The sequence below is a fragment of the Vitis vinifera genome, chromosome 5 (assembly GCF_030704535.1).
Source record: "Vitis vinifera cultivar Pinot Noir 40024 chromosome 5, ASM3070453v1".
NCBI classification, from domain to species: Eukaryota; Viridiplantae; Streptophyta; class Magnoliopsida; order Vitales; family Vitaceae; genus Vitis; species Vitis vinifera.
The window spans coordinates 152,318-174,219 of record NC_081809.1 but is presented as its reverse complement, the minus strand read 5'-3'; the positions used below and the strand labels follow the sequence as shown (position 1 = coordinate 174,219).

At 35.0% G+C, this 21,902-nt stretch overlaps 1 long non-coding RNA gene across 1 annotated transcript; it reads left to right on the top strand.

The window, feature by feature from the left end:
- The first annotated feature begins 15,893 nt into the window (after positions 1 to 15,893).
- LOC132253752 (uncharacterized) lies at positions 15,894 to 20,813 on the top strand. Its single transcript, XR_009465608.1, has 3 exons — positions 15,894 to 16,282; positions 20,525 to 20,649; positions 20,757 to 20,813. It is a non-coding gene; the product is annotated as an uncharacterized LOC132253752 (long non-coding RNA).
- Positions 20,814 to 21,902: the final 1,089 nt, after the last annotated feature.

Below are 21,902 nucleotides of genomic sequence, written 5' to 3'. Positions count from 1 at the left end.
TTTTTTTTCAAAAGTTTGCATGTCATCTTTGGTTAGCTAATGAGATTCTTGATTTGTCTTGGTAACTCATGGTTTATTTGGCATGAGAATGCTTTAAGTAGTATTATTTCTTTAGAATTTGAGAAAAAATGCAATTAGAGCAAGAGTATTAGTTCACTTACCTTATCTTTATATACCTTTAAGTGCAAAAATAGTTAGGTTGAATTCTTGGAATACCTTCAATTTTTCTTTGATGGTTATTTTCTATTTAAGACTCAAAGCACACACAAAGCACGTGTACCCTTATGGTATCTTGATTAAGATAATTTCTTTAGCTTAAAAAGAGTTATTCTTAAGCAATAAAATGAGGAAATGAAAAAAAAAAAATTGAAAATGACTGATTTAAGCTTGAGCAATTATCTGAGGGGGTAATGGCCTTGTGTCTTCAAGCCCTGGTGCCCAAAACCAACTGGTTAGGAGTCATCGGTATCTTGCTCGTTACATAAGCTAAACTCAGTTTAAGAAAAAAAAAAAAAGATAAATGAAAAATGAAAAAAAAAAAAAAAGTTTGGGAAATTTGACCTTGTTCTACCTTGAGCTAGGGTGATACCTTGGGTGAAAACTTGGGAGTTGCCGGTGGATCCCTATTAAGCCATATAAAAGGAGATTTCCTAAACTAAGAAAGAAAAATCAAAATAAATTTTCTTCCTCTTTAACTTAAAGAATGATGAAATTTGAATTTAAGAAAAAGTCTTAAGAAAAATACTATGAGGGGACACCAAAATTAAGCACATGAGGTTTAGGTGGAAAGAACCAATCAAGGAAAAATCAAGAGACACTAAGAGGAATGCTAAACATGGATGCACATTTATGTATACGAAGATAAGGTGAAAAAACTAAGAAATTACATATCTTGTGTCATCTTGCTCAATTCTAGGAAATTTGTCTACTTGGGTATGTTGTGTGTGAAATATGTTATGTTGAGTTAATATGGTTTCATGAATCTCATTACATATTTTTCATTCTTCTTTATTCTTTTCATTTGCTAGGGACTAGCAAAGTTTAGGTTAAGGGGGATGATTGGAGCCAAAATATGTGCTCTAATGGCACATATTCGATATGATTTGTGCACCAAAGGACATTTAAATCACCCAACTTGACCTAAATCAATGCTAAGGCCCTAGCCATGAGTTTAATCTATACTTTGGAGATTTATCTCAGGTTCAAGGGAAGAAAATTGTGCAAATTGAATTACTTTAGATTTTGAAAGATCAAGAAAGGGCTAAATGAGGAAATAAGTGAGTCAAGATTCATTGAATGTAAGGAAAGGCAAAACAAGGACATCGTGAGGTTGGAGGATGATAAATGACCATTATGGAGTAAGAAAGAAGGCAAGGAAGCATGGAAAATGAGGCATGAAGCAAGATTTAGCTGCATGGAAATTTAGAACTCAAAAATCTAATGGCATTATATACTCTGACTTTGAGGACAAACTTGGAGCACATTCTGGAGTCCATTATATACATACTATATATCGTTTCGAAGCTTGGGAAGTCAGGAGTCCAACACTACAAACGGTTTGCAAATCGAAGCTGAAATGAAGAAGTTATAGCCATTTGAAGACAACTGCACCAAGCTGGAGGGTCATTTCGAAATGATTTCGAAATTCAACTTATGAATTCGAAATGACACCAATTTCGAATTCACCCACTGCCACTTTGATGTTCCGCCTCTTCTACCTCGGGAATTGCATCTAAAGCACTCCATCCGCCCTAGGTGGACCCCACACGACTAGAAATCACCATTTTATTATTTTTTAATCATTTTTAGGAAATTATTTTGTAATAAGTGGCCAATGAGAGTGTGCCACATGTTAGGTAATTGAGGATATTATATAAACTCTCTCAATTCTAGGTTTTAGGGATCTTGGATTTTTTTCTGGAGTTTTTGACATTGAAGGAGGAAGAAGACGAGAACTTTGGTTTGTTTTCTTTTTCTTATTTATTGAATATATTGTTTTTAGTTTCTTTTGATTCAAATTATGGATTTTTACCCTACTATGGATTGTGAATGTGACATCACCCCCATGAGAGGCTAAGATCCAACTTGGGGCTTGAAGCATGAAAACCTAAGGTCTAGGAAACCTATAGGGACAATGGGTGAATTATTATAACAATGAGATTAATTATTGGTTAAGTGACAATTTATCAATTTTTTTTATCCTATCCTTGTGAGTTCGTTTAGGGAATGATACGGTAGGTTATTACTTGATACTAGTGATTCTTGGTAATTCTTGATCATTAGTTATCCTCATCTTACCTACCGTTATTTGCCCCTAAACAAAGCTATAAGGAGTAGGAATAGTTAAAAAGCCAAATCTTAAATTGATAATCAATCTCATTCATTTGATGGTTTTAGGAATCTGTTTTAAAAAGGAAAAATTAGGTTTCAGATGCAATTTTGAGTTATAAAACCCAACTTGATCGCGAGTGGCCAAGGATCCCAAAACCCTAAGATCATATTACTTAAAATACCCTTGTTTTCTATAATTTCTATACCCTAGGTTGGATTGTGGAAAACCCCAAACTTGAATCAATTGAATTTAAAATCAATATTCATTTTCTCTTATTAATTTAATTTCTTTTACTTAGTTTCACATTATTCACATATTGTTTTTCACTTAAGGATTTAAACAAAAACAATTCATTTATTCTAGTATTGACAATTTTCATAAGCCAATCCTTGAGAACGATACCCGGAATACTACAAAAGTCGTGGTGACTCTTTCTCTAGTTTTTCTTTACCAGAGTTACTACGTAAAAAGGCTAAGTATTTTGGTACAATAGAGAAATTTCGGTCACTCCCGCTTCATTGTTGAAGTGAAGAAATTTTTAAGAGAATAAGAGACTATTGTAGAGGCTTTGTTGAGGTGGATGGAGAAACAAAGAAATGTTCTTAGCTCCAGTGGGCCAGAATTTTGGTGAAGAACAAATGGAATTTTTTTCCGGGAACTATGCATTTAGTGGTTAATGATTATTGTTATGCATTACAGCTATGGTGGAAGAGGCTGCCATGGTTATCTAAGGTGGTGTCGATGAAGAAGAAGAAGGGGAGAGAGAAGGAGAAAACAAGGGAAGAAAGGGAAGTGGGCTCATGCGTGGAGAGTAGCAGTAGCAAAAGAAATAAAATATGGCGTGTTGTAGAGGTTGTGAGGGAAGATTCAATCAGAAAAACTGGGGGGGGGGGGGGGGAAAGAAAAGCTTGATGAAGACAGGACGTCTGGTACAGATGAACAGATGAAGCTTTTTCAGCTTTGGGGAAGAAGAATGGTGGTAAAAGGAGACGAGAGGTGGGCTTAAGTGAAAGGGTTAATAGGCTTGATCAGTGTAAGCTCACTATTGAAGTCTCTCAAGTCCATTTGGATTGGGCTTTAAAAGAGAAGGAGAAACTAAGTGGGCCGCGGGACTACTAGGAAGAGAGACAGTCCAACGGAGGGTCGGGGCGAGCCTATAGTTATGGCCATTCAAGCCCTCTTTGTTTTGGGCTGGACGGAGTGGAATGCAAGCCCAACTTGGGTTTTTTAGAGGGACAACCCATTGAAGCTTGGTGAGCTTGCCCTTCTTTTAAGCCCACAAAGGAAAGACATTTAAAAGAAGCTAGGGTTTCTTTTGGTCGGTCGCCCTCAGTGAACTGGTTCAAAGAACAGCTCCTGCCTGGCGAGAGTTTTGTTGCAGCGGAGAGAAGTGAGAATGGAAGGGCTTCCTTTGCAGACGAGTGGCTGATGGAGGAAAATGTCAAGTATTCTACTTTTAAGCCTTTAGCGGTTTGATTTTGGGGGGAAGGGGGTTGTGAATGCGTTGGAGGAGAGGTGTGGTATTGACGCTATGGTGAAGGAAAGTGAAGAGAAGTTAAAGTTTACTCCATTGAGAGTGTGTCTGGCGAAAGAAATGGACGATATGATGAGAGCGGGTATTTCTTTTTTGTTGGAAAAAGGGAGAGACAACAAGGCTGAGAAAGATGATGATGATGACGAGTCTTGGAGATATAGTTGTCTGGCAAGATTTTGCTAGTGCTTGGGAATGCCTACAGAGGGCTTTGAAAGAGAAATCTTGAAACTCCTCAACAGAATAAGGGAAAAAAATGATTGTTCTAAGATGGTCACCGATAAAAAGAAGAAAACTCAAGGACTTTTGAAATTTGATTGGGAGTTAAAGAAACTTGAGTGGTCGGTGAATTATGGTGGAATAGAAAGGGATCGGGGCCATCAAGAGGCTGTTAGATGAAGCTAAGAATTCTGTCGTGGAATGTAAGGGGGACAAACGATAGGGAAAAGAGAAAATTAATAAAGGATGTGATTAAATCACAGAAGGTCGACTTAGTGTGTCTCTAGGAAACAAAAATCCAGTAGATGTCGAATGGTTTGGTCAAAAGCCTTGGGGTTGGAAGATGCTTAGAATGGGGGGTTTCAAATTCTAGGAAGGCAATTGGGAGAGTTTTGCTGTTTTGGGATAACAGGGTATTGCAATTAGAGGAGATGGAGGTGGGAAAATTTACTATTTCTTACCGATTTAAGAATTGTGATGATGGTTTATGTTGGTGTTTCTGAGGAGTTTATGGGCCCACAGTGAAAGTTGAGAGAGAAGAATTTTGGAGTGAGTTGGGGGCAATTAGAGGGTTATGGAATGAACCATGGTGCGTAGCAGGAGATTTCAACATGATTAGATTCCCCTCTGAGGGGAACAGAAGAAGTCAATTGTCCTAGGCAATGAGGAGATTTTCAGAGGTGGTCGAGGAGTTAGATTTAAGGGACTTGCCTCTTCAAGGGGGGAGGGGGAGAGTGTTCACGTGGTGTGGAGGTCTCAATAATTGATCAAAGTCAAGAATTGATTGATTCCTTATTTATGAGGAATGGGAAGCTCATTTCCAGGGAGCGGTCCAAACTGTTTTGGCTAGGCCGGTTTCTAATCATGCCCTGATTCTTCTAGATGGGGGAGGAATGAGGAGAGGACCCATGCCTTTTAGATTTGAGAATATGTGGCTGAAAAGTAAGGGCTTTAAAGATATGCTAAAACAGTGGTGGGAAGGGATTCAAGTGAGCGGATTTGCTAGTTTCATCTTGATTGAAAAATTGAAGGCTTTAAAACCGTTGTTAAGAAGCTGGAATAAAGAGGTTTTTGGTCAAATTGACTACGAGAAGCAGAAAACGTGGATTTTAATAGAAAACTGGGATAAGGAAGAGATGGGTTGTTCTCTGTCAAGGAAAGAAGAAGAGGCTAGGAAGGATGCCTTATTGGAAGAAGTGTCATGAAAACAAAAGTCTATGGAAATATGGTTGAAAGAGGGGAACATAAACACCAAGTTTTTTCATAAAATGGCAAATGCTCACATAAAGAGGAATCAACTGAATAGAATAAAGGTAAATGAAAGGTGTTTAACTGAGGAAAGTGAAATCAAATAGGAGGTTGACAGAAATTTTCAAGAACTATTGACAGATCCTGGTGACTGGAAGCCTAGTATAGATGGCTTAAATTTTGAAAGGTTGGAAGTGGAGGATGTGGAGAGGCTGGAGAAGCTCTTTTCAGATGAGGAGTCTTATTTTCCAACTGTGCTCCCCCCATTTTCTAACCGACTGCAACTCCAACTCCCTCACTGACCCAGTATCTCATCTTCCAACAAGGCACCTGCCTAGTCCCTTCTCCCTATTCCTCAATCCTCTCCTTCCAACTTGAAGCCATAAAGCATCTCATTGCCTTCCAACCGGCTCCTTGGTCACATCCACAAAAGACTTCTTCTCACCCTCCATCTTCTTTCCATGGCAGCTTTCTTCCTTTTTTTCTATTATCACCATTTCAACTTTGACGCACCTCGTAGAGCTTCTTCCAACTTTACTTTCTCTTGCATTACTATCCCTAAATCCCTAAGTTTCTTAGCAAACAAGACCCAACCTCCTAGCAAACCCTTACCTTCGGGGACCACTAAACAAAACCTCTTTGACTCCACATCAATAATAGAACAGAGAATGTATCTTCCCGCCTCATTTTCGCGTATTTCCACTTTAAACTTTCTACCATCTTCCTCCCACACTTTAGCTAAACTTCATTTCCTTTCATCCCTACAACATTCTTCAAGACCTTCTAGAAACTTTCTCAAACTTATCACCCCAAATATGATCCAAGAAGATAAACCTCTACTCCTTTCCACAATGGTACCTCGTATCTTCCCTCTGACTTCCTCTACTGAAACCTCAAACGTCTTCGACTCAACCGCAAACCACTTCTTTCCCCCTCTCATCTCATCCTCTAGTCCACAAAAATATCTTCCTATCAACCATTGCCAATCAAATATTGATGGATTGGTCCTTGAGGCCTGGTTCAAGTGGTATAAAGGGATGGGAAGGGTTTGTGGGAGATTCTAGATTCAAGTCTCAATGGCGACAAAGAAATTACTCATCAAAAAGAAAAACAAAAATCAATACAAGGATTTCTCCAGCAATGTGAGTATTTACAGTTTCTATGGTTGTTTTCGTACTTATGCTGTTAAAGTTTATCCACAACAAACACCTAAAAACCTGGGTGCTTCCTCTTTTGCAGTTATGCTTGATCCATTTTGGTATATTATGCTAAATGATAAAAGCAAACCCCAATCCATGTACCGTTTATGTCTTTTCATTGTTGTCTATCTTGGTGCCTTCCTTTTGAACAATGTTTCTCCTTAGAGGAAGAAAATAATGCATGTTGCTGGTATAAACTGCTTCTATGTCAACTCTTATAATTGTCTGATATCTTATTTAATAATTAAGGTTCTGGAACTGCAATATAAACATTTCTTGGTAATGGGGCATAGGTTTTAGTATATGAAGAAGATTCCTTAAAGGTGTTCTACTGGTGATGAAGAGATTAATGGGAATTAAGAGTTGCAGTCTTGACCTTTAATCCATCATATATGAACAGATTTGGAGAAGCCTTGGTTTATCAGTCATGAACATGGATCAAAACCCGTTGAAATGAAGGTTTAGATTGGACAGAATTTGAAGGAACCCCTCGTGAATATTGTAGTTTTTTTCTCTAAGAATCCATAATTGAATCATCATTGTGGAGTGGTTCCATATGGTAATTAAGTCCATATTACTGTTAAATCTGATTCGTGCCTAATTGGTGTCTCAGCTGATTCGTGTCCAGCTAGTGCTCCTTGATTGAGGGAGTAATCAACAAAATTTATAACCTATTACACCATATACTAGGGTAGCAAAGACAAAGCTACTATAGCATAGTGGCTCTAGGATCGTTCACTGGGATGGGTTTTCACTTCACAAATGATATTAATTCAAAGCTGAATTAGTGCCTTTTCATTTCAAGGTTAGTTTTAAAAGAAAACATAAAGATGTTTGAATGAAAAAAGGTTTGGTTTTAAACTAACCAAAAATAGTAACTGATTTTACTTACAAAGAAAAGTGTTTCTTGGAGTTTCAAATCACTAGGCTCAAATTCCTCATATAAAAAGGGAGTTCCGGTCACTTGTTTCTTTTCCTCGCATTAGAGAATTAACATATAGTTCCTTCTCCAACCGGTGTGGTACAGATGCTTCCCTTTAATGGGTTCAAACATTAAATCTCTCTCACTGATGCATCTTGCAATGGCTCATACCTCTCACCTAGCACTTGCCATTCAAGGTGATCTTTAACCTTGGATTACCCGTCAAAAGCTCGTAAGAGATAACTAATGAATGTCTCCTTGGAGTCCAAAAGCTTACCAAGTGTTGGCTATTCTAGAAAATCCTACCTTCAAACCACCTCCCAAAGGCTCGCAAGGGGTAAACTAGTGCATCTCCATGGACGGAGATCACTTGCCTTACCAAGCGTTGGCCCAAGTGATTTAAAGGCGTTTTAAGTTAACTAAAAAGATAAAAACCATTAACAGGTTACATTTTCTCTTCATTAAAAACTAAAACAACAAAATTTCCAAATTATGCATGTAGAAACTTACCCGGCTTTCCTCACTCCAAGAGACAAAAAGCCTAGCCCCTCATCCTCTAAGGAAAAATCCTCAGAGTTTGATTGGCTAACGAGAAAACAAGAATATATATGAAAAACAGAGCAAGTGCTCTGTTCGTTGATTCTATATATGATATATCTATCTCCTTTTATATGATGGATCTCCTGGAACAAGCTCCTCCGAGAGTCCCCCAAGAGTCCCCTTTTTTAGTGTTTACAAGAGAGTTTATATAGGAAGGTAATTTACCCTTCCTTGGATACTTCCTAGCTAAGGAATTACATGAGTGGTTGAATACAAGGAGAAAATGAAAATTTAGACACAAAAATCTGAAGAAAAATATCTCAAAGTGTCGGTCTCAAATATCGGGAAGCACTAAGGACCATTTCGCAGGTGAAAACGAGGTCTGCGAAATTTCGCAGACGCACAAAAAGGGCTGCGAAATCACTTCGCAACAAAAGGTTATTCTCGCAAGGCTGCGAAGTTGGCTTTCATCTTGAGATTCTCAGCTTCCAACTTGTCACATATATCGGGCAACTTCAGGAGGAAATCCACCACACTGTACAAAAAGGCTGCGAAATCACTTCGCAAACAAAAGGGTGATTTCGCAACACTTTTGCAAAATGTTTTCTTCAGCTTAGAGTGATTGACTTGAAGTGGTTGTAACTTCTTCATTTCAACTCTAAATCACATACCGTTTGAAGCATTGAATTCTTGACTTCCTGAGCTTTGAAATGGTATATAGAATGTAGAAAATGGACTTCGGGAAGTGCTCCAAAAGTGCAAAAGAAGACTGCAGCTGCTGTCCTCTATTTTCTTCACTCTGTTTTTCCTCTCTCCTTTGTTCTTTCCTTGCATACTTTGAACGACTTTGGCAAAGGGCTATGGAGATCCAAACCTTGGTTCTTCATGAATTTGAGCTTCCAAAAGCTTTGCCATGAACTATATACAGCTCTCCCTCAATCTTGGATTGCTTTGGTGATCAAAAAGCTATCAAAACACCAAAACTTAACACAATTTGATTAGAATTGATTGCAAGGGTCCTTAACATGTTAATTGGGTTAAAAGACAATAACTACTACTCAAAAGTGTTTAAAAGAGTTAATTACAAGCTATCAAATAGCACTTTTTGAGTAGTAATCAAAATCAATAGGCTTTTTTTTTATATATATAGCTAAGTAAAGATGATATTATAAAGAAAAAACAAGAGAATATTCACGATGTATATAAAACAACCAGAAGACCTAAACAAATGGCGCAAAAGCATAAAAACCAACCACCACAACCTACATTGAGCCTAACCAATTCACAAAGTCTATCAAAGATTAGGACAATCCCAATAGGCACTCTGACTTAATCCTAAAAGACTGTTTAAATGTTTGGTCCATGATTTCACAATTAAAAACACTTTCCTATTTCTCTCTCTCCAAATGGTCTAAAACAAACATAGTGGAACAACCTTCCTAGCCTTTTTTTCTCTTCTTTTCTACAAAAAAACCCATGCGAACTCAAAAGAACATCCTTAACTGAAGAATGCATCACCCATTGCACACCAAAAAGAGTATAAATCAACTACAACAAAAAAACTTGCTTTCGAACGATAAATGAGAATATGGTAAATTATTTCTTCTACTTCTTTGCAAATGTAGTATTTGTGAGAAGTCTTGTAACCCCTCCTTTTGAGCTGATCTAGAGTTATAATCATGCTCTAAGTTGCTTCTGAAGCAAAGAAGCTAATTCTCGATAACACCCAAGTATTACATGCTATGCCATAAGAAAACAACTATGTCTTTCTATTTGACAAAAAAAGAATAGAAATACTTAACTGAGAAGCTACCATTCTTTGTAACCAATAACACCAAATTATCTTTAGTGTTTATACTAATGGAATGCTTATTCAACCTCTCACAAAAGGCTTTTACCTTCTCTAATTCATAGTCATGCAACTATCTTATAAACCTAAACCTAAGGCTCCAACTATCGTTATCCCATACATCAACCACCTAAGCATTTTTTGAAAAGGCTATAGAATAAAGTTATAGGAAAGACCCCCTCAAAGGCATGTCCCCAAGCCACTTATCCCACTAAAACTTCATACTGTTTTCGAGAAACCCACCTTAAAACCTGTTCTATCCTTGAAATCCTACTAACCACCCTTGATTGCCTACCACACCCCCACTCCATAACCCTACCTCGCCTCTCTAGTACACCATTCTCCTTCTTGTTGTACTTACCTATAGTTACTCATTTCGAAAGAGGATTCCTTTTAATTACAAATCTCTAACACTATTTTCCCATAAAAGCCTTATTAAGGATGGATAAATTTTTTATGCCTAAGTCATTTTTTTACTTTTTCATGCAAACAGTAAACCAATTCACCAAATGTGGCCTATGTTCCTAAGTTCTCCTTTAGAGAAAATCTCTTTGAATATTTTCTAGTCTAATAGTTATCCTCTCCGAGGTGATAAAAAGAGACATTAAATTAACCGACAAGTTGGCAAAGTGTTTTTTATCAAAGTTTACGTCTTGTCTCTTCCACAAAGGAAGCTTTTTCTAAAATCTTTCTTTCATCCTATCCTAAACCATAGAGGGCCTGAAAAGGGCTCTCAAAGGAAGGCCTAAAGAGGTGGTTGGGAGAAAGCTCACTTTACAACTTAAAATCCTAGTAAGATCCTCCATGTTTGGGACCACCCCAATAGGAATCAACTCATTTTTCTTTAGATTGATCTTTAGCCCTAATATTGCCTTAAACCACATAAAAACCCAATTCAAATACTCTAGGTCCTCCTTACTAGTATTGTAAAGAATGAAGGTATCATCCACGAATAACAAATGGAAGACCTCCACCCCCACACCATCTCTTCCCCTAATTGAGAAGTCGTCATTAAACCCCTTCCTCTTTTGCCTTGATGAGAATGTGGAAAAAAACCTTCATTGTCATGATCAATAAATAAGAAGACTGAAGCTGGAGTAGAACAAAAAATAGAAAGCATTGAAATCTTATTATTTTTTTAATACGAAATACAACTAGATTTATAAATTGACTCTAAGATTCAAGAATCCTTAAAATTGAGAAAACCAAAAACCTTATCCTAAAAACCCGGTGGATATCCAACACCGCTAATCTAATAAGATTTAAAAACAAATAAATTAACATTTAATTTTAACAAACTTAGGTGACTAATTCAAATCAACAAATATTTGAATAATTCAAACTTCAAGCTCTCCAACAAGGACAACGAATCTCCTTGTTGCAAACCTCTAGAGCTTTGAAAGAAACTTGATAGGAACCCATTGACTAAGATAGAGAAATACAATGTAGAGATGTGTACCATCTAATCCACTTGGAAACAAATCTCATTTTTTCCAATAGTGCAAAAATAAAACTCTAATTTACGAACATATGCCTTTTCAATATCAAGCTTTGAATGATCCCTCTTGAATAGTCTTTAATTAAGTCCAGAATTAATGGCCTCATTCAAAATGGCGTCCAAAATTAGTCTCCTTAGCACGAAGGCATGTTGGAAATTTGAGATTATATTACCCACCGTTTTCTTAAGTCCATTATTTAGGACGGACCTTTGCTAGAAGTGTGTATAAACCTCTTACTAAGCTAATTAGTCTAAAGTCCTTCAAGTTGTCTACACCATCTTTCTTTGGAACTAGACTATGAATGTGGTGTTTAACTCTTCTTAAAGGACCTTAAATCATGAACTTTGCAAAAAAAAAAAAAAAACCTATCATCTTCCTTTCCACGAAATCCCAACAAAATTTCCAAAAAGCTATGGAGAAGCCATTCAAACCAAGGGTTTTATCTCAACATAAACGGGATGAAGTAGCAAGAACCACCTCATTGGGGAAAGAGATCTCCAGAGCCTTTGAATCATCACTAGATAAGGATTCAAAGGACAAAACATTAATGCTCGGTCTCCACTCTCCCAACTCAAGTAGATTTATGCAAAAAGCATTTGTCACTCTTTCTTTAATGTCAACTTCCTAGGTTAGTGTTTTGCCATTCATTCATTTCTTAGCCAAAAAAAATTCTTCTTTTTTGCGCAATGGTTATTTTGTGAAAGAAAAAAAAATTAATGTTCTTATCTCTCTTTTAGCCAATGTTCTTTCTCCACCATCTAGTAGGATAGGCGCATGGTCTAACACTAGTTTTGGTGAAATGCTTTGGAACAAGTTGCTAAAAGTCTTAAATAAGCTTTCATAATCTTTAGAAACAAGAAATTGGTCCAACCTAGAAGTTAGCCTATTATTTACCTCGCTACACTAAGTAAATGAAGCACCAATTAAAGGAAAATCTTTTAGTTCCAGGTCCTCTATAACCTCTGAAATATTCTTTGGCAATTCCTTCTTTCCCTTGAGAATCTCATAATGTTGAAATCTCCTCCCACACACCATGGATCATTCCCAAGACCTCTAATATCACTCAATTTTGCTTAAAAATTTTCCCTCTCCTCATTTAGATTGGACCATAAACCCTCGTGAACATCCCAATAAAGCTATCCTCATAGTTTTTGAAATCAATAGGAAACTGAAAGAGTTTCTACTTCCATTTCAATAAGCTATAGCACTTGGTTATCCTAGAAAACAAATATTCCCCCTACTTGACTTCATGCTTCTATTACGGGGATTCGAGGCACCTACCACACCTAAACTCCTCACCAATTGAATTGACATTTGCTAAACTTTTGTTTCTTGAAGACAAACAAGGTTTGTCGAATGCAATTGAAGTAGAGCCTTGATAAATTTTACGTTTATTTGCTTCATTAATCTCTCTAACATTCTATGAAAGAATGTGGAGTTTCATTAACACACTAGCTAATTCCTAATTACTTTTTCCTCTCTCCTCTCATTAACTGAGTTAAGACTTGTAATTAACAGAACATTCCAACTTACGAAGTTGTCTCTCAAACTTAGACCCAACAGAAATATTCTTTTGAAACCCCTAGCCCAACAGTCTTTCCATTCTTTCTAAGCTCCAATCTACTCAAAAGCACCAAAATTTCAAACCATCTATTGGTAGCCCCATAAATTTATTGAAAGAGGCCAAATTACTAAAGCAAGCCTTAGAAATAGCGGAAACCCCGTAATGGACTCTTTGAAGAACACCCCTTGACCGGATCAAGCTTGCTAAATCATGAGCTTTATGTTTGTTTCTCATGGAATCACTTCAGATGTTCCTTTGGCTTACCCATATATAAGGCCAAACCTTTCATTTGAGCTAAATCGCTCCTTGCATGTGAACTTTCTTCCCCTTCATAAATTATTCGATATCATTTCTAACCATTGATTTATTTGTTTTAATGCAACGGAGAGAGGCATGGTTAAAGTTGATATTTTCTTTTATTTATGGTCAGATTCCGTATGCTGCCTCTGCCAAAACAGCCAAAGTTGGGATAGACTAGGACGATAGTATCCAATGGTCTAATTGGGCTCCATTATTATTATTATGATAATGATTATAATTATTATTTTCTTTATTTCTGTAGGTTAGAGTGAATGAACATGTATCAGTAAAAAAATGAGCAATCCCCAAGTTGCTTAGGTGTTGCTGCTTGTATTGGTAAAGAATGTGCCATAGGTTTTAAGAGAGTGGGGTACAGAGCAGACAAGGAGTGTAACATTAACGAGAATGATTTCCCATAGGCGTTTGATGGATCTGCTGGTGAGCGGTGACACAGGACAGCGGGAGAGTCCTGCAGAACCCTACACCTATCCACCCAAAAGATGAAAATATCTAACAATTTTTTAAAATTTTCATCATAACATTCATAATTTAGGGGTGCCATGACCTTATTTATTTTAGGGAAATGATATTAATATCAATGTATATATATATGTTTTTTTTTAATAACTACTGTTATTTTATTATTCTATTTATCAAAGTTCATTTATGATTGTGACATGGATAGACTTTTTTTTCCGAAAGTTTCGGCCAGATGTGTCGGCCATTTCTGATTCATACCCAAAAGTAGCTACCATTAAGCTAACGAATTTTCACGCTGCCCTTGGACTTATAATTTAATTTTTTTCAGAGGTGACATGTTACTTGTGCAGCTGTACTTTACTCTTGACTTTTGTTTTTTTGTTTTTTTTGGGAGATGTTCCTCTAATTGAAGGTTCAGTTTTTACCTTTTAGTCTCTCATCCTCAGAGCTTTCACATATGCAATCTCTCTCGTCACACGTTCTCGCAGTTCAAGACATTCATGTGTACAAATATGCCTAATTATAGATTTTCGTATATGTACATCAAACCTCAAAGGCTCAAACATAAATATTGATATTTGTGGAGAATGGATCCAAGACACCCACGAAAAAAAAAAAAAAGAAAGAAAGAAGTGTTTTTAGGGTTATTTTTAAAAAATATTTGTATATATATTAAAGCTTCATTTTTTAATCTTAGTATATTAGCATGTCAACACATGCATGTGCACAAATATGTCTAATTATATACTTTGGAGCATGTACCTCAAACCTCTAATTACATATAGTTACGTTTTGATTCAAATATTGATATTTGTGGAGAATGGATCTAACAAGCCCACGCGATGTTGGCTTACCTTACAAGTACAATCTAAATAAAATAAAATAAAATAATGTTTTCAATTGTTTTAAAAAGATAACTATACAAATATGAACAACAAATTAAAACTAAAATATTAAACATAAAAGTTATTTTTAAATTATATCTCAAAAATATAAAGAATAGATTAACAATATTTTATATTTTTAAATAAATTTTTATTCTACAAAACATTTGAAATAATTTTTAAAAATTGTTTTGGGAACTTAAAATCCTATTTGATAATTATTTTTAAAACTAGTTTTTTATTCTTTGCAATAAAAAATATAAAAAAAAATATATATGTTTGATAATAAAATAATAATAATAATTTTATATTTTAAACAAAATGTTTTCAAAAAGTATTTTTAATTGTTTTCATGAATCTTTTAAGGGTTAATTTAAAAATAAGTATACAAAATACGATTAAAAGTAAATCATTATATATACCAATTATTTTTAAAATATGTCTAAAAATATTTTTAAACAAAAATAAAAACATTTTATATTTTAGGTTCTTAAAAACTGTTGTTGAAAACATTCTCAAACAGAACTTAAATGCTCCATTTTTCTTTTTTGGTTTTTCAAAAAATATGATTTGAATTTAGAATTAGTAAAAGAAATTAATATGTGAATTATCTTAAATAAATTTTTAAAATCATTATAATAGTTTTTAAATAGCTCTTACAAAAATATATTAGAAACACATCTAAAATGTTGAAATTTTATTTTGATTTTGATGGAAATCGGAAGGGTTTTGGATTTATTGAAATATGAAAGAAAAATTGCATATAAATTTTTTGTAAACATAAAAAGTTGGATTAAAAGAAATAAAAATTTTGGATAAATTTTCTATAAATAATAAAATATATTAAATTGAAATATTTAAGAAAATAATAATAATATATTATAATAACATTAAATGATAGAAGAATATATATATAAAGTTTATACAATCATATTCATACCTAAGTATTTAAATTTTTATGTAATATATATAAAGGAGAATATTCAAATATGAGTGGTCCTTCTTGCCATATTATTATTTTAAATTAGAAATATTTTAATAGAATATTAAAAATATCTTACATTTTTTTCTAATAAAAATGTTAAAAATATGTGGAATATTTTGAGACGACCCCATAAGTCCCATAACACCGACAGTGAATGTGTCCCTTTGGATGAGTTGAGCCGTTGAGGTAACCACATGAAGGGTACAAACACTGAATCTGTGCAGGGTCTTTTACATATATATTAAAATTATTTTTTAAAAATAATTTTATTATAGGTTTATAGATTCTATTTATATTAAGGCATAATGTCGAATTTCGAAAAGGATTTTTTTTTGGGAAAACTGTGTTTTGGCTCGCCCATTTGGGCCTAATAGCTTTTTGGTAACCCAACTTTCCATAACCCAAAAAATGTCCACTGTTGCCCAAAAAAATATCCCTTTCATGCACTATCCACTGTTTATAATTTCATTTCCAAAATTACCCCTCCAGCCTACCATGTCAGCAGCCATCTCCTTATCCGTGTCAGCACGGGAAGTTGTGTTTTTAATAATTGAACACAAAAATATTAAGCTTTAGAGTTAGGATTTGCAAAACCCACGACCCGACTCAAAAATTTGGGGAAACGCTGACTTCCTCGCTTTTTGCCCTATTCTCTCCTTTTGCCTGCATTTTCATGGGTGGTTTCTGGAATCGGCGGTGGAGCTTCGTCTTCCTTTTGGAGTAATCGCAGGTGAGTTTCCATTTAACAATTTGTTTGGCTGTTGAGAAAAAATTTGAGCTAAATGTTGTTTTGCATTGTTCACGAGCTGTCCAAGCTTTTGATTTTTTTTTTTTTTTTTAAAACATAAGATGCTATTTCGTAATCTGATTACGATTTGCAAGCAAAGGTGGTATTTTTCTGGCTGGCTCAAAAATCGTGGGTTTAGGGTTTTTGAAATTTAATTCCAATGGCACAATAAGATGCTATTTGGTAATCTGACAACGATTTCCAGGCAAATGTGGTATTTTTGAGCCTGGTTCAAAAATCGTGGGTTAGGGTTTGTGAAATTTAATTCCAATGGCACAATAAGATGCTATTTGGTAATCTGATCACGATTTGCAGGCAAAGGTGGTATTTTTCAGCCTGGCTCAAAAATCGTGGGTTTAGGGTTTGTGAAATTTAATTCAAATGGCACAAAAGCAAAGAGACCCCTAGATCCAGAAAACAGAGGGGGGGGAAAAAACACAACTTTCCCTATATATTAGATGAGTGTCTCCCAACTCCCATCCCACTCTAAGAGAGAACTTATCGCCAAACAGGTCCCTTTTCTTTTATTTTCCTTTATTTTCTGGTTATTTTCGACTGTCTGTGACCTTTTAACTTTCTCTTTTTAGTGTAAGTTTTGTAGAATGTGAAACTTATTTCTGATTCTGGTGTTTTGCACCTTGTATTATAACCTTTCGATTGATAAGATTATGCGAGTATTTGTGTGACTTTTTCAATGTTTTTATGGTACTCGGATTGCATAGTTAAGTTTCAATTAGGTTTTAAATTTTCTATTTCAGAATGGGCATTTGAATTTCTGATAGAGCTCTTAAATTGGCCTGAAATACCTCTTTTACCTAGAGCTTTACTAGATTCCAATGTTTTTCATGGTGTATTTTATATGGAGGTGAAAATGGATTTCCATTCTCTGAATTTTATTTTTTCCAATTTTTTCTAATAATTTGTTGGAGTAGTTTGCCTTTATTGTTATTATTGTAGAGAGCATGCGTATTATTTTTTAATTTTTTATTTTTCTTCATGATTTCCTTTTATGCTATGGTGGAAAATTTTGCATGATGATGCTGAGAAAAGAATGCTTGATTATTTTTTTGTTCTAATTTTTCCTACGTCCAAGTTGCATTGGACTTAAGTGAAGATGAAAAACAACATCTTCAGAATTTGGAAGATGAAGAAGGCAGGTATTAATAGATGTTATCTTCACTTTTGGCTTATTCTGTAATTTACTATAAGTATTTGTGAAATTCGTCTTTCACTGTTAGAAGTACCTTGAGCCGTCTATTAATGGTTGTGTTAGAAAGGGTGTCATAAACTTACCTTATGTTTGGTTCTTGGAAAGTAATAAGAAAAGGAAAGGAAAAAATGCTAGTGAAAATGGTTTTCTCATGTTTGGGTACCATGCGAAAGATGAAGAAAAAAAAAACGAAAGAAAAGGGTTGGGGTGGTGGTGGTGTCCATTTTCCTTAACAAAAAATGAGGAAAGTTAGTGGAAATTACATTCTTTAGCAATTTAATTTTCTTTCCTTCAACTTTTCAATGGACAATCAAATAAAAGAAAACTTTTATAATTTTTTCTTATATTTCTCTGCTCTATTTTTTCTCCTTAAAACTTTCTAGAAACAAAACATAGGCTTAGCTTATATGGTTAGAAGTCGAATATAGCTGTAACAGTTATGATATTGAGAAGCTACAGATTGCTGATCTAGTGTGGTGGTTCCAAACATTTATTCATGTTATGGATTTGTTAAAGTTTGTGTTCAAAAATATTTCATGCTTCATAGGTGTTCTATCCTGTTTGTATTTCTCGAATCTAGCCACCTTTCATAAATTTCATTTTCATGTTAGTGAAACATATTTCTTGTGCTTGTATATCTATTATTCCATCCATTGTTAGACAAAAGTATATGGCATCCAGTATTTTGGTACTGTATTAATGGAATACTATAATTAAAATACCAACACTAACTTGTTTAAGTATTTAACTCTTCTATCATGCTTTGATATTTTTTTCTCCCGTTTAATGTCATTGCCTTTATTAGTTCTGGTCTCCTGTATCCCCTTGACATTTATGCTATTTTGGGATAAATTGAATGGTGGAAAGTGGTATAGGACTTGTTAGAATGTACCAAGATATTTGTGGATACCTGAGCTCTCAAAACTTTCCTGAGGTTAGAAGGGAGTAAGATTTTAGAATCTTTCGAGTTTAAGCTTGATTCCTAAGGGCCTAAAGGCTAGTGAAAGAGAGGAACTCTGTTAATGGAATTTAAATTACTCAATCTTATCCCTGGAGGTGTCTTCCAAAAAGTCTCATGAGCAACAAACTGTGGCTGCTCAAGATGTAGACAGGTGGGCTTATCAAGCAACATGTCTCCTCTTCAATGTTCTTAATCGCTTAAGTCATGTGAACTAATGACCTCAATATTTGTATATGCAGTTTCACTATATTGTGTCAACAATTCTTAAATTCTCCAAAAAAAAAAAAAAAATTCAAATATCCATCTTTGGGTAATTTTGCATTATTAATAATAGGTCACTGACCCTTTTCCTAATGGGTAATGAGGTCTCTAAGTAAAAACTGGGGGCTTTACACAGGCTACCCTATTGTTTACAACATAGCCCCCCACCTCTCCCCCTCCCCCTCCACTCTTTTTTTTTCCTTTCTTTTTCTTATGATACAATATAGGGAAAACTGTGTTTTGGCCCGCCCATTTGGGCCTAATAGCTTTTTCATAACCCAACTTTCCATAACCCAAAATATGTCTACTGTTGCCCAAAAAATTATCCTTTTCATGCACTATGTACTGTTTTATAATTTCATTTCCAAAATTACCCCTCCACATCCATGTCAGCAGCCATCTCCCTCTCCATGTCACGGGTTGTGCTTTTAATAAATAAACACAAAAATCTTAAACAAGTTAGCAAAACCCACGCAACACCCGACTGTGAAATTTGGGGAAACCAGGTTAGGGCAAAAGGAGAGAGTCAGAGAGAGTCCTTAGCTTCTTTCTCTTCTCTCTCTTTTCTCTCTGTTGGGTGAATTTCTCAGTGAAAAATCGAAAGCTTGTAAGCTGTAATCGATTCACGCGTGTCTCCATACTACTGATCCGCAAATTTCTTCAGATAAAGCCCACGCGACACTCGACTCTGAAATTTGGGGAACCCAGGTTAGGGCAAAAGGAGAGAAAGTCACAGAGAGTCCTTAGCTTCGCTCTCTTCTCTCTCTGTTGTGTGAATTTCTCAATGAAAAATCGAAAGCTTGTAAGCTGTAATCGATTCACGCGTGTCACCGTACTACTGATCCGCAAATTTCTTCAGATAAAGCGATTTCATCTCCAGGTTCTCGCCTTCATTTAGAGATTTCCACTCTGTTATGAGCTCTCTTACACTACTCAAGTTAGATTCGCTTTCTAGTCCATCTTTTAGCTTTTGTTTGGTTGCTCAGAAAACTGAGGTAAATGAGGAAAATATGAGGCGAAACTTATATGATTATTTTTTTTTCTATTGTTGTTGGTTTCTTTGCAATGAAAGAGAGCAAATGTTTAGGCGCAGCTGTAAATCTCGAGCTTTGTTCTTTATTCCCGTTTTTTTTCTTCCGGCGACCACACAAATGAACGATAAATATGTACATTTTTGTGTATTCTTTACTTGGTCTTTCCTGATTACTATTTTTGTTTGGTAATTTTTTTCATTGATTTCATGCATCTGGAACTATTCGGTGCATGTAATTTAGGTTTCTGGCCTAATTTTTGGGATTTAGGTTCTCTTGAGATTGACAATTAATTAGTGTTTTTATTTTTAATTGCAATTTAGCACCCGAGGAAAGCTGAATTTCTAAACTTCTGTTCTGTGATTAGATGCTTAGTTTGTGACATGACTGATTTTTTCGAATACCTATGTAATTTCTGCTCTGTGGGATGGTTGATTTTGTTTGACCTTGATTGAATTTTTAAACTCTTTTTTTGCTCTTGGATTTGGTTCTTGAGGTAAGATAAAGTTGTGGGTATGTTTTTATTTTATTTGTTTTTGTGTTCTTTTAATAAAAGCTTGCTGTTTTTATGTTGGGTGTTTGTTTATTAATGTTTTTTTAGCACTTTGTGTGGATTGATTGATTGTAATCCTAATTTTCTGTGCTTCTTCTTTTTTTTTTTAGCACTGGTTACTTTGGTCTAATGTTGCTTCATATTGAACTTATTGACGTTTGAATTGTAGGAAGAAGACTGTTGTGGTCTCTTTGTGGAATGATCATGCTACTAATGTAGGGCAGGAATTGTTGGATAATGCTGATAAATTTCCAATTGTTGCAATTAAATCTCTCAAAGTTGGAGACTTCCAAGGTAATTCCCCTTGTTTTCTTGAATTTTGGTATTATTATGGCAATTCTAAAAAACATGAGAATGATAAGAAGTCCTCTTTGTAATGTTCTCTTCATATCTTGTTTTAGTTGTATCACTGTCAACATTGAGTGAAAGTATTGTACTGGTAAATCCAGATACACGCAAATAAACTCTTGACAATATTGAAATATCTATGAGTTTGTCCAAATCTTAGTTAACTTGAAAGAGTTGCTCATTGATGCATTAATTCATATGTAGTTGGTTACTTATTTGGTAGCCTAGTTGGGTTGTATTTTTTTTTAAAAAAAAGGATGAACTTCTGCCATTCAAAATCTGATGTTTAAAAAACCCAATCTTCTCTGCAGGAGGGAGAAGAGAACCTATTCCAACAGAAATTGAAGGAAGCTATTTGGGTCCCTCAGCTTTTCCGGATTAGTGTTGCACAACATGAGTACATGAACGAGAAAAGGCAGAGGATAACATCCAGGGCTGTTGTTCCAGTTGATTTTGCAGCTGAATCCAGATTACTGTTGGAGGAGATATCAAAGATGAAGACTTCACAATAGGCTCCTTAGTTTATTTTGTTCTTTGGATAATGATATTTAGTCAGTATGCCTTCAGTTCCCTCTATATCTTAAGACACATCCCATTGAATATAGAGGAAGCTTAATCCTAACTTGGAATGCACATACCATTATTGTAATATATGTTTTGCAGACATACATGGCGTTTTGTTGCATTGTAGAAAAATCACTTAAAAAGCAGTTTCACGAGTTGGGTTTCCATGTGATCGACTTTTGGGCTATCTGGTTAATCACTAACGGTTATTTACCCCTATTTGCAATCCTGCACCTTAATGCTTCAATTTGATATGGGATTGAATTCTTCATGTTTAATGGCTAAGTCCACAATGGTTTGTAGTTCTGCAGTTTATTAAAATTATGATGTTTGAGAAAAGGTTTAGGGCAGCTTCTCAATTGTGGTGATAAAAAGTAGAGTTCAGTTCTTGGTCAACAAATTCTTCTTCATTTGAGATGGGAGAATACTTCCAAAAGTGGAGAAGAGTGTAGAAAGTGGGCATTGCTTTCATGTTTTGGGTGGAAAAAGTCATATAGGGTTTGTTTGGCAAATGCTTTTAAGAATATTTTTTATGTTTTAGAACAAAAAAAAAAAAACATTTGACAATCATAAATTTGCTTTTTGTTTTTTATTCTTAAAAATAAAAAACATAGTGTTTTTGAGAAAATATTTTT